Here is a 16,146-nt window from a genome sequence, read left to right as displayed (position 1 = left end):
CTGGAGTAGACTCATCAGCAACAGCTATGGTGGCAAGAACAACCTGGGATCTTTAGAGGTCCTCTGAAGATGCATGGAGAACTTGCTTGTAGCTGTGCATCTTCTGGGAGCTGTGCTCACCTGCAGAAGAGCAGCCCTCCACTGTACTAGGGGTGGCGGGGGGGGGGGGAACATTACTGAATCCCTTAATGCCAGCATTTGATCTGAGGAAGAAATATCCCCAGGCTAAGAGAGCTTAGGCCATGTGCCTGGTAGAAGTCTAATCGCTTGATGACATAACATGACTCAGTGAATGCTTCCACTCAGCTCAGTGGCACATGCTTGCAAGTCTCAATGCACAGGAAGCCATCATCATCTACCCTGTTTAGTCCTCCTCCAGTGAACTGAAGGCAAGGTTATTTTCTTCCTCTTAAGCAAACTACTTGCACAGTACTGCTTTGCCATGAACAGAATGTGGCAGGGGGAAGGAAGAGATTTCTGTTTGTGTGCGTTTTGCACTGCAAAAATTGATTCGCTGTATGGAGGAACAGCCTTGGAACTGAAACAGGTGATCCTTCCAATCAAGAAGTGAGAGCAAGTGTTATGATTCCAGATTTCCCTATTAATAGATTGTAGCTAACAGAGTGCAAACTTTGTCCTAAATTCAGGTGCGTTTGGGGCAAGACGTGATCAGATAGTTTTTTCATCCTGCTGCTTCTATACCTAGCACCACTCTATGCATGTCTACTCAAACACCACTGAGCTAAACTAGTCATAAATATGGCCTACAGGCATCAGAAAGAGCGGAAGGAATTGCTAGTATCTGTGGTATCTCACAAAGGTGAAGTATAAAAGGTGGGGTGTAAATACAATAAACAAATAATAAACGAGACTTACCGGTACTCTCAGTAAGAGAGCATAGGATTACAGCCAAACTGGGCAATCCTACACATGTTGATTCAGAAATGGTTTTGTTCAATTCAATGGGATTTACTCATAGGATTGCACCCTGAGTAACTGAAGTATTGGCAATCATTGCCTTGGTATGGTCTGCCAGGGTTTTCAAATTGCATATCTTTTGTGTGTGCTTTGCTAATGTTTTATATGTAATTACCGTATTTTTCGCCCCATAGGGCGCACCAGCCCATAGGGCGCACCTAGTTTTTTTGGGGGGGGAATAAAGAAAAACATTTTTATTTCCCCCCCCCAGGCATGGGGCTGGGGCAGGGGAAGCCCGAGCTTCCCCCGACCCCAGCCCCCAGAACAGGCTGCTATCCGCAAGCCGTGGGAGCCCGGCGGGAAGTCGCGCTGGTCTCCCCAGGCTTGCGGATATCTGCCCGAAGCCTGGGGACCTCAGCGCACCCCAGACTTTGGGATGCAGGCAGCTCTCCACAAGCCTTGGGAGACCGGTGCGACTTCCCGCTGCGCGCCCCGGGTTTTGGGATGCAGGTTGCTATCCGCAAGCCTAGGGAGCCCGGCGGGAACTCCCGCGGGCTCCCAAAGCTTGCGGATAGCTTCCTGAAGCCTGCATTCGCCCCATAGGACGCACATACATTTCCCCTTCATTTTTGGAGGGGGAAAAGTGCATCCTATAGGGCGAAAAATACAGTAAGTTATATTTTGGGATTCTGCCTTGCTAAAGGTCTTGTTCCACCCTGATTTTCTGTCCTGCTTCCTGATTTTTCTGATGGCTCAGTATATAAGAAAATGCAATGTGACTCATCTGTCAAAAGCTGTTGTAGGCTTTTTCGTAGAATCTGCTTAATGACAACAGGGAAACATTGCCATTATATAAGAAAGACAGCATTTATGCCCAATAGTCTACAGACCTTCAAATTTCAGAAACAAATATTTGAATCTACAAGATGGGAGGAAAGATACATAAACATATTGAAAAGCCCTCTTGTTGTTAAAACTGAAACAATCCTTATAGTGATCTTGGTTAATTGCAAAGTTGTTACCTCTCTTTTTCAGCATTTGTCAGAATAACAGAGATACAGTACATCACTTGATACCGCTTTCATCTTCAACACTGCATCAGAAGGAAACACTCAGTCTAGTACATGTCAGTAATAAATCACAGTTATCGTACCCCACTGGGGATATCACCTCATTTCATCATGACTCTGATTTACCTTTCCCCCTAGTTGAAGTTACACATAGTTTTTAAGTGTGGATGGAGATTGCAGTTTCCTGTTCTGCCCATCAGATGCATCTATAATGCCAACTGGACCATTGGCCCTCTATGTGTAGCCAGTGGTATAATGAATAAACTTTTCATAGATGGATAAGGTCCAATGCATGGTTGATGGCCAGATCATGCTCACCATATATAAGTTGGACATCAACCATGCAGTGGATTTTATGCATATAAATAAAGTATGGAACACTGTATAGAACTGATTATTTAGTAGAATTCAATGGCTTTTATGCATGTCAACACTAAAGAAATGTTAAATCCATGCATAGATGCCTGGCTAAAGCAGACACACTTGGCTACTTCTCGAGGACACTGACGTACTAGATTTGGAAGGTTTTAATAATGCTTTTGGGTGGCATGCATATTTATGGTATGACAAGGTTAAGATCAATAAGATTTTCAAGAACCATATTGTCAGAAAAGCAGTGTTTAATGTCTGGATAAAATACAAAGACTTATTGGAAAATAAAACTCCAAGGTGGCTTTCACCATTGGAAGCTAAGGCCCGGAAAAGACTCAATATGGAGGCCAAATGGCCGAAGTATTGGGAAATATTAGAAAAAGATGGAGATAATTGGAAATTGCAGAGTCAGGAGAAAATGAAAGACAAAGTGCGAGATTGGTTACATTATGCTCAGATTAAAGAAGTTTTTAAACTTGATAAAAAGCTAGGATTCCAGGTGGAAAAATCGAAGCTAGAAACGGAACTGTTAGAGCCTAAGACTAAGGTACTTTCAAAAATGTATAACTTGCTGTTGAAGTGGAATACACAAGATGAAACGGTTAAATCGGCTATGATAAAGTGGGCACAGGACATTGGATACAACATTATGTTTGAGGACTGGGAGAGGTTGTGGACTACTGGGCTGAAGTTTACTGCATGTAATGCTTTGAAAGAAAATGTTATGAAAATGATATATAGATGGTATATGACCCCAGTCAAACTTGCAAAAATATACCACTTGTCTGATAACAAATGTTGGAAATGTAAAGAAAATGAAGGAACATTCTTTCACCTCTGGTGGACTTGCCCTAGAGTGAAGGCTTTCTGGGAAATGATATATAATGAGTTGAAAAAGGTACTTAAGTATACCTTCCCTAAGAAACCAGAGGCCTTCCTTTTGGGTATTGTCGGCCAGAATGTGTTAAAGAAGGACCGAACATTTTTTATGTATGCAACAACAGCAGCAAGGATACTTGTCGCCAGGCATTGGAAAACCCAAGACCTACCCACACTGGAAGAATGGCAGATGCAACTGATAGACTACATGGAACTGGCTGAGATGACCGGCAGAATCCGAGACCTGGGAGAGGAGACGGTGGAAGAAGATTGGAAGAAATTCAAGATTTATTTACAAAAATATTGCAAATTGTATGAATGTTAAGAAGGATGCTAGAGTATAAACAACTTGGCACCATTGAGTTAGACGAAGTGAATTATGAAGATAAGCTAAATTTAAGAAAAGATAAAAATTTGGAAGATGTAACATTGGAAAATTAGATATTAAGATTAGAAATAAGGGGATAAATTTGTTGAATAAAATTTTATAAACAGGAACGCAGGAGCGGGAGATGCGAGGGAGTCCAAAGAAGTGAAAAGATCTATGTTAAGAGATGTTATATTGTATTGTTTTATTGGCATTGTGATTTAAACAAAAAATTGTTAATAAAAATTATTATAAAAAAATAAAATAAAGCAGACACACTTGGTGAGCATGATAAAAAGATACAGTCCTCTTCTGTTTGAGAGAGTGTGTGAACTAGTCCAGTCTCTTTGGTGGAACAGCAACTCATGCAACTAGGTCTTAAATCAGGATAATTTATCAACCTGCCTGTATCATACTGAGGTCATCTTTGGAAGATGGGCTTCAACCATCTAGAGTTAGGAAGGTGACAACCAGAGAGAGGGCCTTCTGAGTTTTGTGAACCAAATTTATGGAACTCATTCCACAGATAACTTCTTTGCAATGCCATATAAAGACATTTTGGTGTTCTTAAGCCTTTTGATACTTTGTTTATTCTAATATGCTATTATTTCTTTATTTATACACAACTTCTGCATTGACTGCTGCAGACCAGTAGGGCTTCAGAAATGGCAGTTTCTCCACCACAAAATCCACCACCACTTCAGGCAAATCTCAAATTTCACTGTAAAATCTTAAATTGAAATTGAACTATTTATGGTTGAAAATTCTAATCTAATATTTGTATGTTTTTTTAAAAAAAAATCTACAGGATGTTTGTTTGTTTGTTTGTTTGTTTGTTTGTTTGTTTGTTTGTTTGTTTGTTTACAAAGGGGTGATTTATAGTTCAAAATGTAACCTTTCAACTTATTTTTTTCTAGGTGCTGGCGATAAAAATATTTCTTTCCTTTCCAAAGTCTGATGAAAAGCTAAGGTTTCTGAACACCCTCGTGCACTAACTCACAGCTCCATCCTTTTCCCCAAAATCTTAATGTAAGTACCACCATCTTAATGCTGCCAATGTTTTCAAATGTACACAATTTTCATCCATATATTCATTAAACATTTTCCAATCTTCTTTAGACGTATATTCTTCTTGTTCTCTGATTCTGTAAGTTAAGTCTGCAAGCTGAGCATATTCCATCAGTTTAAGTTGCCAGTCTTCTTTAGTTGGGACCTCACTCATTTTCCATTTTGGGGCTAACAAAAAAGGCTATTTATGTATGCCACTACTGCGGCCCAGGTTTTGTTAGGGGCACAAAATTTCAACACCTGGTGCTGCCTCAATACAGCTGCGTGCTCCTGTCACTGGGTTCTGTTGAAAGCGGCTTCTCCATGCAAACCAGGAAGTGACCTCTCCAGACAACAGAATGACTCTTCTTTTCTTATCTCTGAGGCTGTGATCTCCTGGATGACACAGATGCCATTAAGACATTGAATGTGCATGCCTACTCCATCTATTTCACTCTCTCCCACCCCTCCGTGCAGCCCAGAAGCTGGCAACCCACATTATGCCACTGATCTCCCCCATGTCTCCTATTCTTCCCCCTGCCCCCTCTCTCTTACTTAAAAAAAAATATGAATCATAGCATTAAAGAGTTGGAAGGGGCCCTGCAATGCAGGAACCACAGTTGCTTTTCTGCTGCTCTAGCGATAGCAACTATGGTGATCGCTCTGCCGCTGCTGGGTTCTGGAAAGGAGCCAAAGTAGGAATCCTTCAGAACCAGGCATTCTGGGTGAGGTGGCCAGGAGAATGCTTGAACTGTCACACAGCTTGCTGCTGTAGTAGTGTAGGGATTTTCCAGGCCACCTTGCCCAGAATGGCTGGATCTAGGAAGGACACCCTTCACCCTTTCTCGGAGCCCAGGTGGTAGCTGGTGGCAGGTAGCCCACATGCCATTGTGGATGGGGTCAGATGGGACCAGCCTGCACTCTACCATCTGGGCTTGGCACACATGGTCAGCAGGTTGGACTGGTTCAGAACCCTGGGGCCTTCTGGCTGACTGCTGGCTCTAGGCAGAAGGAGGGGACAAGTGAGTGGGCAGCAGAGCCATGGAGAGGAGGAGTGGTGTCGTGAAGACACCTTGCACAGGGTCCCCACAATACCTAGAGCCGGCACTGCTGGGAATGGTGCGGGATATAGTGTAGGGGGCTGCAAGTAGAAAGAGGAGTTGATGGACATACCTTGCATGAACAAAAGAGCAACTCAGGACTCAAGCCAACGTACTCCTTCTTTTGGACATAGGGACTAATACTTGGAGAAGTTATACAAGTCCTCAAGCTAATCGAAGAAACAGAATCTTGAATACTGACTCCAGCACTGTCCCTTTTAGCAAACTAGTGCCTTCTCCTTCCTGAGTCGGCTGCAGCCGCTGAAAAGAATCGGAATGTAATGAAGGTTTAGACAAACCTTGGCACAAATATTCCACCACAATGAGTGTTTATCTACCGGGATCAGCCAGCTTTACGAAATTGAAAACACACTGTTGATGTGCACTTACCCCCAACGCAAAGCTGCTAACGCTATATGCAAACTTCAGTGGCAGGTCCCATCTCCCAAATTTACAGAGATCTGTAAGCTTTTAGGCTTCATGTCTGTTGCCAAGGACATTTGTATCCAATAGAGATTCTGGGCTCCAACCAAAAGCAACACTATAATTGTCTCCACCAAAAACAGGAGGTCCTCTCTGAGATTTCCTGTCTCTAAATCCCACCCACTCCCCACTTCCCTCACAAATGGCCTTCCAGTGTTGCGTTTTCTGAAACCCAAAAGGAAGATGTGTTCAATTTATGCAGGTGAAAAGAAGATGCTCAGCTTTCATCAGGATTCTCTCTGAAAGCATTAGGCAAAGCAGAAATATGCCCGTTGGCAGTTTAAAAAACTTTTTATAGAAAAACACACACACAATCATGTGAAAATAATAGTCAGACTTAAGGATTTAGATTAAAGTAACAAAATATTTTAAGAATGCGCTTGCCTGAGTCTCTTCAGTCTGTCTGGGATTCCTTTGCTGTAATCCAATGTAGGATTGGCCCAACTTAATCATCGCCAAGTGGATATATATAAAGGACTTAAGAAAAATAATGTATGCTTTTTTGAACATACAAATGAGAGAAATAGAAATACATCCAAACAGAAAACTCTGTACAGTTCATTCTCTCATTCCAGCCGCAACGCAGAGGGGGGAATATATCAAGGCAACCTCAAAGGGACTCACGAGCTTAGTATCAGTTACGCAATGGTCAAACTGGAATTTTTGATTTTAAATTAAAGGCACAAGCTAGCAGAAGGTTTGTCACGATTTATGCATTTTGGTCTGCATGCAGAATGTCACAGGAACTGTCTTACAACAAGTCAGACCACAGGCCCATTTAGCTCAGTGTTATCCAAACTATCTGACAGACACTGTCAAACTTGAAGACATCCCAAGCCAATAAAAGTCAAAGCACAGGCAATATTGGGTAGTGGTTGGAGTGTTGGATTAAGACCTGGGAGACCAGATTCAAATCCCAACTCAGCCATGAAGCCCCCAGGGTGATGACCTGTTCTTGGTCCAGTTGCTGTTTCTTAGCCTAGCCCACCTCATAGGTTTGTTTCAAGAATTAAATTGGGAGGGGGGAGAACTATGTACAGCATCTTGACCTCCTTGGAATATAAAAGGTCGAATATAAATGTAATAATGAAATAAATAATAAAATATGTAGAAGAAAATGAGGAACTGGAGGTTCCTCATAATAAGCTTTGGCTCACCACAAATTGTTCATCCACACCTCCAGGGAAGTGTCTTCTCTGTGATGGTGTTAAAGCTTATCTGCTTTAATGCTTTATTTGAGCACAAGACCAGGGCATTTTTTCAGCCAGAACTTACCGGAATTCAGTTCCAGCACCTCTCAGGTGGGCACCAAGGGAGAACAAAGGAGGTGTTCATGGTGAGTTCCCGCACCTCTTTTCCTAGCAAAATAGAATCGCGCAAGACATTGTTAAACTCAGAAACCCCATGCCAATAATAGCCAAAATCCAAACATAAGGATTTCTGTTACCAATGAAACATTGGAATGGATTTGTTTTTAAATGTTCAATAGCTTTAAATAATTACAGTGGTACCTCAGTTCTCGAACGTAATCCATTCCGGAAGACTGTTCGCATTCCAAAACATTCCAAAACTGAGGCACAAAGGGGCTGTCTGCAAATTCAGTTGAGAAAATTGAAAAACACGCAGTGGAAGCCATTCAACTTCCGGGGCGCGTTCGAAAATGAAAGCATTTACTTCTGGGTTTTCAGTGTTCGGGTTCCGAAATGTTCGTCAATGGAGAAGTTCAAGAACCGAGGTACCACTGTATATAAAAATGACATGGCACAATCTGACCAAATATAGCACAAATATACCCCCCCCCCCCGATTTCCATGGGAAATATGTAAGAGCACTTTCACTTGATAATTTCTCCTATTTGAAATTGGTAGGGCATCAGCGCTTAACTTTGGCAGGATCACATCCCCTATGAGTTGGAAAATGTTAAGATTAATTGGACTACATCTTATGTGCACAATTATCTAAAGTGTAGCGTATACTTTATATTATTCCAGGAATAACCAAACTTGTTCTGTATGTTTGCAATAAATGGCAAGCTTACAATACTTTATTTTATTTTATAGCAATTATTAAATATTTGTGTAAATTTGTACTTTGGTATACACTGTGTCCAACAGTCATTCCAGTTAGATCCATGACATATTTACCTAAACCAAAAGGGATGCACAACATTCACCTGCAATATCATTTGTTATGAATTCATATAACCATCCAACGGGTTGGGGGGTGGAAGTGTGTGAGTGAATGAAATCTTCCTTCATTTTTTCTGGGATAAATCATACCTAGAATCATGTTCCGTGCATTATAATGTTCATAAAAGCAAGCTCTACGTGTTAGTACCAGAAATCATTCTATAATAAAATATCAGTACTCAAATGTTCTTTTTTTTTAAGTTACAGAATAATTCAACTTATTTTGGGCACATTACATCTTGAATTGCAGATTCAAAGCATTATATATAAGTTTAATTTTAAGCTTGAGGTGTGCCCTTTCAGATGGTGGGAGACGCCAAAAAAAGGGGCATGCGGACTTTTCCTAGAGTGTGGTAGTCTGGGAGATTTTTTGTATGCAATAAAAGCTCATCTTTCAGAGCATGCTGGTGTATGATTGCTTCTGTTGCAATAAATTTGAGGTTCAACCATAATCTGACTGGACTAATCTGGAGAAATTATCAGTGAACCATGTTCACTGGGTGATATTGCCAGGGTCTTTATGCTAGTGGCTGCCTCTGCATTCAATTATGAATGAAGCTGGATTGGAATTTCTTTTCGGGGGGGGAGGGGGTCATGAAAAGGCACTGAATCTGGCAAGTTTGTAGTAAACTTTGAGCCTGAACAAAATTTAAGGTTCAGGTAACGAGGGATGTCATGGGAAAATTAACGGTTAAACTGCTATTCCAACTGTAGGTGGCACTGTGTCTGAGCGGGGGCAGTTAGCTATGCTGCTGTTCTAGGCTGTCCTTAGCAATAAAATTGTTCTGTTGGGCATCTGTTTGAGTCCAGGGGCACCAGATAGGGGGGCTGAGGGGCCTTGGCCCCTCACAATTTTTTTTCAAGCAAGGGGCCAGGCTCCTTCAATATCCCACGGCAACGTACAGATGCTGTGCGTGCATGCTGCTTGATGTGCTCACATTACTTACGCACACTTTGTGGTGTGTTTGTGTCATGTGTGCAAGCCATGTGGCCTGTGCACAACATGGCAGGGTGGCATGTTCATGCGGCAGGAACACGGCATGTGGCGCTAGTCAGTGCGCCTGTTTGGGCCTGTTCCCTTCTCTGGAATAACCTGACATTGAAATTATAAATTGTCATATACATCACTTCCTGTGAGTGGAATTTCCACCCCGACTGAATAAAGGCACAATCGATTGAGAATGCACACATGCACATCCACAAGTCAAACTGGGAAGGCAATCACAGTTCCTCAAAAATTCATACTCACAAAGAAAATTTGGAACCTTCTGAAAAACAGGTATTTGGATTCAAATTGTTGGTGAACTTGAAATCTGTCTCGCATGTCATTTCAGGTTTAGTTCCTATTTCATAAGCCTAGGGGTTTTGTGGGGGTGAGACAGGTCACGAGGAAAGCAGCATTTGGGCCAAGCCTTGTAGTCTGTTGCAATGTGAAGCAAGTAGCCTTTGGCTGAAAAGAAGCTGTAAACTTGCAGCGGCTGTCTAGACGGGTGACAGTAGCAAGTTCTGCCACCTCTCTTCCATGTGAATAGCATCCCTCTTCTTGGGCCTTCCATATTTTGGGAAGGAGCCACAGATTTAGAAGCAATGGTTTCAAGAACAGGGTTCAGCATTTACTTAGACAAATGCTCCCATTCCTCACTTTGTTTGGCGAACTGTCACTAAGTAAGTAATGGCAGAGGAAAGGAAAGGAAAGGAAAGGAAAGGGTCTGGCTTAGGGCCTGAGTAATGATGCCTAAGTATGCATTACGCTTAGTGAACAAAGTTCACAGTTTGCAGCTAAAGGTCACCAGGAATTCATGCATTCTTGGCACTCTCACTCAGTCCAAAGGAATGTATCAGACTTTGGTGCTTGGTATTTCAAGGTCGTTCCTTTTCCAAAGTTATATGAAAGCACAAACCAAGGGGGGATGAGAAAAGGTGGATGTGTCAGGGATTCTTTTTTCACCATGGTCTTCATTATTGCCATCTGCCAAACAGATGAAGTGTTAACAAGAGAGAGGTGTTGAAATATCTATTGTGGTTTTTCATTTATACGTCACATTTAGTGGGTAGGATGCTCTATAGTCGTCCTATATGTTCGTCTTACTAACCCTAAAAAGACATGGAGCCAGCATCTCTTAAGAGATCTCTTCTTCAAAAAGTGTTGCTGACATCACAGGATTTATGGTTGATCTATGTAGGGGGTGCTGGATCTTTCAAAAGACGACTCCATGCAAACCCAGTAACCTTATGTGTGCCCTGGATTATATTCCCACAAAGGCCACTTTGAACTGTCTCTGTGTGGGACAGCTGCTCAACTGAAATTCTTGTAAGAAGCACGTGTTTTACAGATATTCAGATCATAAAAATGTCTCAGATATTTCTCACACTGTATTGTGGTACGGTGAGCTGTAAGCTTGAAGCGCGCTTGGAGCAATGAAGCATTATCCAAGCTGATGGTTGTGCCAAAAAGATGAGTTCATGGTGGCTTAAATGAATAGCCCTCAGTTTTTTTAAAAAAAGAAAATGGTTCTGCAAAATAGGCCATTTGGGGTGTTTCCCACCTTGTAAAATGCCTTTAAAAAAGGAATTACATTAAGAACATAAAAGACTCCTGCTGAATCAGAGCAAAGGTTCATATAGTCCAGCATTTTGCTCTCAGACTGACCAAGCAGAAGCCTATGGGAAGCCTGCAAGCCGGACATGAGTATAGAAACACTCACTCCACTTTTGATTCCCAGCCACTGGTAGGAAATAATGCTTATTTTGTGTATGTTGGTCCCATGTGATGATTGCGCACCTGGAGTTTATGGCTCTGTGTATAATTTCTGAGAAGCTGTACTTGATCACAGCTTCTCAGCAGGTTTGGCTGCATGTGCACAGAATGAGTGAGAAAACCCAGGAAATATTCTTACAGAAATTAAATGCAGCTGTGCTGAACCACAAGGGAAAATAAAATGCAGGCTGATGAAAGTTTCTGGGAGACTCAAAAGTTTGCGGACAATTTTGTAGCATTTAGCTTGGCCTAATACAGGTATTGCGCTAGTGTGGATTCAGCAAATGCCTGTGATAATTATTCCGCACAATACTCTATGTGCACAATTCAAGTTATGCCTTTGGTGTAGGGATTTTGTGATGTGTAAGGTAGCCTGAATAGCTCTTTTATTGGCTTGCTCTGCATAATGCACCTGTCATTCCACGGAGGGATTTATGAGTTTCCAGCTCATCCTCTTCAAAGCATGACTCTGTTGAAACTGAGTGGATCAGTGGTGCCACCTAGTGATCAGTATAAAATCAGAATTTTCCCAAGTAGAAAAGCACAAACTTTCTCTCCCTCCCATCCCCTCCTCCCTCCTGCACACTTGTATTTGCCAGTAGCATTCTATAATAGCAGCCAGAGTTTAAACAAATGCTCTTATTTCACCAGCTACATTCAGCTATTGCCATGTTTTTGGTTAAATTTATAGAATTTAGGAAGTTTGTAGTTGGGACGTCTGGTTCCCTCCCCTTCATTGGCATACATTCTGAAATTGCATTCTTTTCATTATGCGTGCAAGTATCTGTATTTAGAAAGATTTCTGTTTCTCTTCTGGCACAAGAGGTCAGAAGAGATGGATGACTTGTAGGCGACAAGATCATATTATGCATACCTGAGCGCTGGTTTAAATATTAAGGTAACCAGCTTCTGCCAATGAGCAGCACTCAGCACCGTTTCTGGACAGTGCTGAGATATTATGGTGGAGTCATGGGAGCACAAGAAACTCCCTTCGACCAAGTCAGACCAGTGACACATCTAACTCAGTATTGTCTACACTGAAAGGCCTGGCAACTTTTGCATGCAAAGCAACTGTTTTGCCATTGAGCTACAGCTCCACAAACCCCAGGTTTCCCTCAAGCCAGAACCTTGACTTTTTTATTTTCCCAACCTGTGCGGCTAGACTTTAAAACTTTTGGCCTCCTGGCCCAATAAACAGCCTGAAGCGCAATATATTTTGCAAGGGATCTTATTCTCTTCAGCTTTTGTATTGCTGAATAAAACTTATAAACTTGCAGACTCCCCATGCTTGGTTTGTGGTTTCGTTTGAACGTTCTGGGGTTTCTGTTGATCTTATTTATCTGAAAGTTTCTTAACAACAGTAAAAACAAGATCAGAGAAAGGAAAGGAAAGATCATGGGCGGCATGAGTTCACTCAAAGTTGGTTCAAGTCAGGCTAATCTACTGCCCTGCTTTTTTCAACAAAGGAAAACAACAGATCCATTCTATTTAGATTTTAAGAACAGAGGAGCAGCCCTGCTGGATCAGACCAAAGGCCCATCCTGTTCTCACAGTGGCCAACCACGACGTTCTCCTCACCACGACGTTCTTCCCGCTTGTGATTCCTAGCAAGGTAAAAAAAAAAGCCATTGATAGTCTAACCCTCTTTTAATAAGAGAAAATAAATAGAAGGAAGTTTAGGTAAATATTTGATAACATTACTGCACAAGAAATTATGATTCAAACTGGAAATTATGGCTTTCAGCAATATATAAGCCTGGACCAGACTGGTGTTACGTTGAGGCCACTGTGAGGAATGGCAGATAGATCCAACCGCTTAGAAAATCAAGCCACAAAAATGGGCCTTGCCAGGGTGTGGGTTGCAGATGTCCAAGGGTGAGATGTTAACGTTGAGCCTATGGTGAGTAATATGAATAGTTCAGGATAGAGATGGTCATTACCCCTTTACTGACTATATTAACCCACATAATCAGCATGGGGAATGGCTGTGTCTCAGTAATAGAGCATAAGGTAAAGGTAAAGGACCCCTGGATAGTTAAGTCCAGTCAAAGGCGACTATGGGGTGTGGCACTCATTTCGCTTTCAGGCCGAGGGAGCTGGCGTTTGTCCACAGACAGCTTTCTGGGTCATGTGGTCAGTATGACTAAACCGCTTCTGGCTCAACAGAACACCGTGATGGAAACCAGAGCGCACGGAAACGCTGTGTACCTTCCCGCTACAGCAGTACCTATTTATCTACTTGCACTGGTGTGCTTTCGAACTGCTAGGTTGGCAGGAGCTGGGACAGAGCAATGGGAGCTTACTCTGTCGTAGGCTTCCAGGTTCAATCCGTGGTGTTTCCAGGTAAGGTTGGGGAAAACCCCTGCGTAAAAGTCTTGGCCGCTGCTGCCAGTCTGTGTCAACAATACTGAGCTGGAAGGGCCAATGGTCTGACTTGGCATTAACGTCCTATGTTCTTAGGATTCAGATGTGCCTTTAGCTTTGTGCCCTAGAGACACTTGATGCAGGAATTCATCAGTTCTCTCTTACGCTATAAACTCTATGAATTAGCCTTTCGTGGTAACATTTCATGGTAAGTGGCAGCTGGACACCAGCTTATCAGTCCTTGATCTCTAGAGTAACAGTTTTTCCACTACGGACAGTCAGGCCCCCAGAGTGCTTTCTGTCTGGAGCCAGAGACATCAAAGTAAATCCGTTATTTTTATTTGCCATTACTAAAACATTCACAGAACATGCTGGAAGAATTGTCTCCCTGTCTGTTCTTCAAAGAGCTTACTGTGCTAGGGAAACCTTAGAGACCCTGTGACAATGTAAACAGATGTGCTGACTCCTTGCTGAGATACACAAGGTTCAAAATGAACCAAGATGATCGGCTTGCTTAGGTATAAATCACTGTTTGTGTACATAGTCTTTTACAGAGTAGCATGAGCAAAAAGGCCAGGCCCCTGACCCAAGATGCTTACAATCTAAATTAGATAATGTTCAAGTGATGGGTTGTTATACCGTAGAGTCTTCTTTGAATATCTGGGGAAAGGATGAAACTCAGTGGTACAGTAAATGCATAAATTTCCTGGTTCAATTCCCAGCATCTCCTGCAGTCAAGCAATTGTAAATGCTCAGCACACAGTTTTTAATGTGGTATGCTTTTGCAGTTTTCTAGTTTTGTGCAGATCTGAGGGTTCAAGAAAAGAAAACATATATAATGCTACACTCTGTTCAGAGAGCCAGTGTGGTGTAGTGGTTGAGAGCGGTAGACTCATAATCTGGGGAACTGGGTTCTCTTCCCTGCTCCTCCACATGCAGCTGCTGGGTGACCTTGGGCCAGTCACACTTCTCTGAAGTCTCTCAGCCTCACTCACCTCACAGAGTGTTTGTTGTGGGGGAGGAAGGGAGAGGAATATGTTAGCCGCTTTGAGACTCCTTCGGGTAGTGATAAAGCGGGATATCAAATCCAAACTCCTCCTCCTCCTCCTCCTCCTCCTCCTCCTCCTCCTCTTCTTCTTCTTCTTCTTCTTCTTCTTCTTCTTCTTCTTCTTCTTCAGCATACCGGAAATAGTTATGAGCATAACCAAAAAGAAACCAGAGATTCAAGGAAGCAGTGGGCCTGGAAAGTGGAGTAGCAGAAAGTGATGATTGATCCACTCATGCCAAAACACCTGTGACCCTGAGTGGAGCTATATGGAGTCAATTTCCCCCAAATATATTTGATTATTGGGTAGATATGAATTTACAGAGGAAAACCATTAAAATTGGTGTTGTTTAAAGGTAGAATTATAAAATTCTAGGGTTGGAAGGGACCTTGAGAGTCATCTAGTCTAACCCCCTGCAATGCAGGAATCTTAGTTAAAGCATCCATGACAGATGGCCATCCAGCCTCTGCTTAAAAACCTCCAAGGAAGGAGAGTCCACCAACTCCTGAGGCAGACAGTTCCACTGTCGAACAGCTCTTACTGTCAGAACGTTCTTCCTGATATTTAGTTGGAATCTCCTTTCTTGTAACCTGAAGCCATTGGCTTGGGTCCTACTCTCTGGAGCAGGAGAAAACCAGCTAACTACATGTTCCATATGATAGCCCTTCAGACTGAAGATAACTATCATATCTCCTCCCAGTCTCCTCTCTTTCAGGGTAAACATATGCAACTCCCTCAACCGTTCTTCATAAGGCTTGGTTTCCAAATCCTTAATAACCTTGGTCACCCTCCTCTGCACACGTTCCAAATTGTCAATGTCCTTCTTAAATTGTGAGGTCCAGAACTAGACACCGTACTCCAGGTGTGGTCACACCAAGGCAGAATAGCGTGGTACTATTACTTCCCTTAATCGGGACCCTATACTTCTGTTGATGCAGCCTAGAATTGCATTAGCTTTTTTTGCTGCTGCATCACACCATTGATGTTAAGCTTGTGGTCCCCTAGATCCTTTTCACATGTACTATTGGCAAGCGAGGTGTCCCCCATCTTATATTTGCACAACTGGTTATTCTGCCTAAGTACAGAACCTTACATTTGTCCCTGTTGAAACTCATTAGGTTAGTTTTGGCCCAGTTCTCCAATCTGTTAAGGAATGCAAATAGCAGCAAACCCACAGTAAACTTGGGTGTGGCAAATCCTGACCAATGGTCTGACTCAGTATAAGGCAACTTCTTATGTTCTTCTTATCGGAAGCAAAATTGCCTTTGCGTGGATTTACCATTTTAGTTAACGATTCAAACATGAGTTCATGGATAAGCAGCTTAGCTGAAGACATTTCATATTTTTAAGTCAAATATTCAATTTCCTCCTGGCACTGTATGCTGCCACCTCTAAAATAACAGACTTACAGGCCTGCTTAGTTTTCACTGATGTCAACTGCTTGGTGTCTACAAGAAACAAGCGCCATGCTAACAGGCTTTTCAGGGAAACCCAACCCTTGGTGTTTTGGTCCATCAAGGTTATTAAAATATCAGTCTTCTTTTGAAAAATAA

At 42.3% G+C, this 16,146-nt stretch overlaps 1 protein-coding gene across 7 annotated transcripts in view; it reads left to right on the top strand.

Moving 5' to 3' along the window:
• The window catches only part of COL8A1 (collagen type VIII alpha 1 chain), a 94,139-nt gene that overhangs the window by 65,908 nt on the left and 12,085 nt on the right, over positions 1 to 16,146 (top strand). For all 7 annotated transcript variants that reach the window (XM_081859702.1, XM_081859696.1, XM_081859701.1 and 4 more), the window contains one exon: positions 4,524 to 4,635. The gene's annotated coding sequence lies outside the window, so the exon portion shown is untranslated. The remainder of the gene's footprint in view (positions 1 to 4,523; positions 4,636 to 16,146) is intronic.

The sequence above is a fragment of the Podarcis erhardii genome (assembly GCF_964252035.2).
Source record: "Podarcis erhardii genome assembly, chromosome: 4".
Classification (NCBI taxonomy): Eukaryota; Metazoa; Chordata; class Lepidosauria; order Squamata; family Lacertidae; genus Podarcis; species Podarcis erhardii.
Note: the sequence above shows the minus strand (reverse complement) of the source record. Positions and strands in the feature narration are given on the sequence as shown.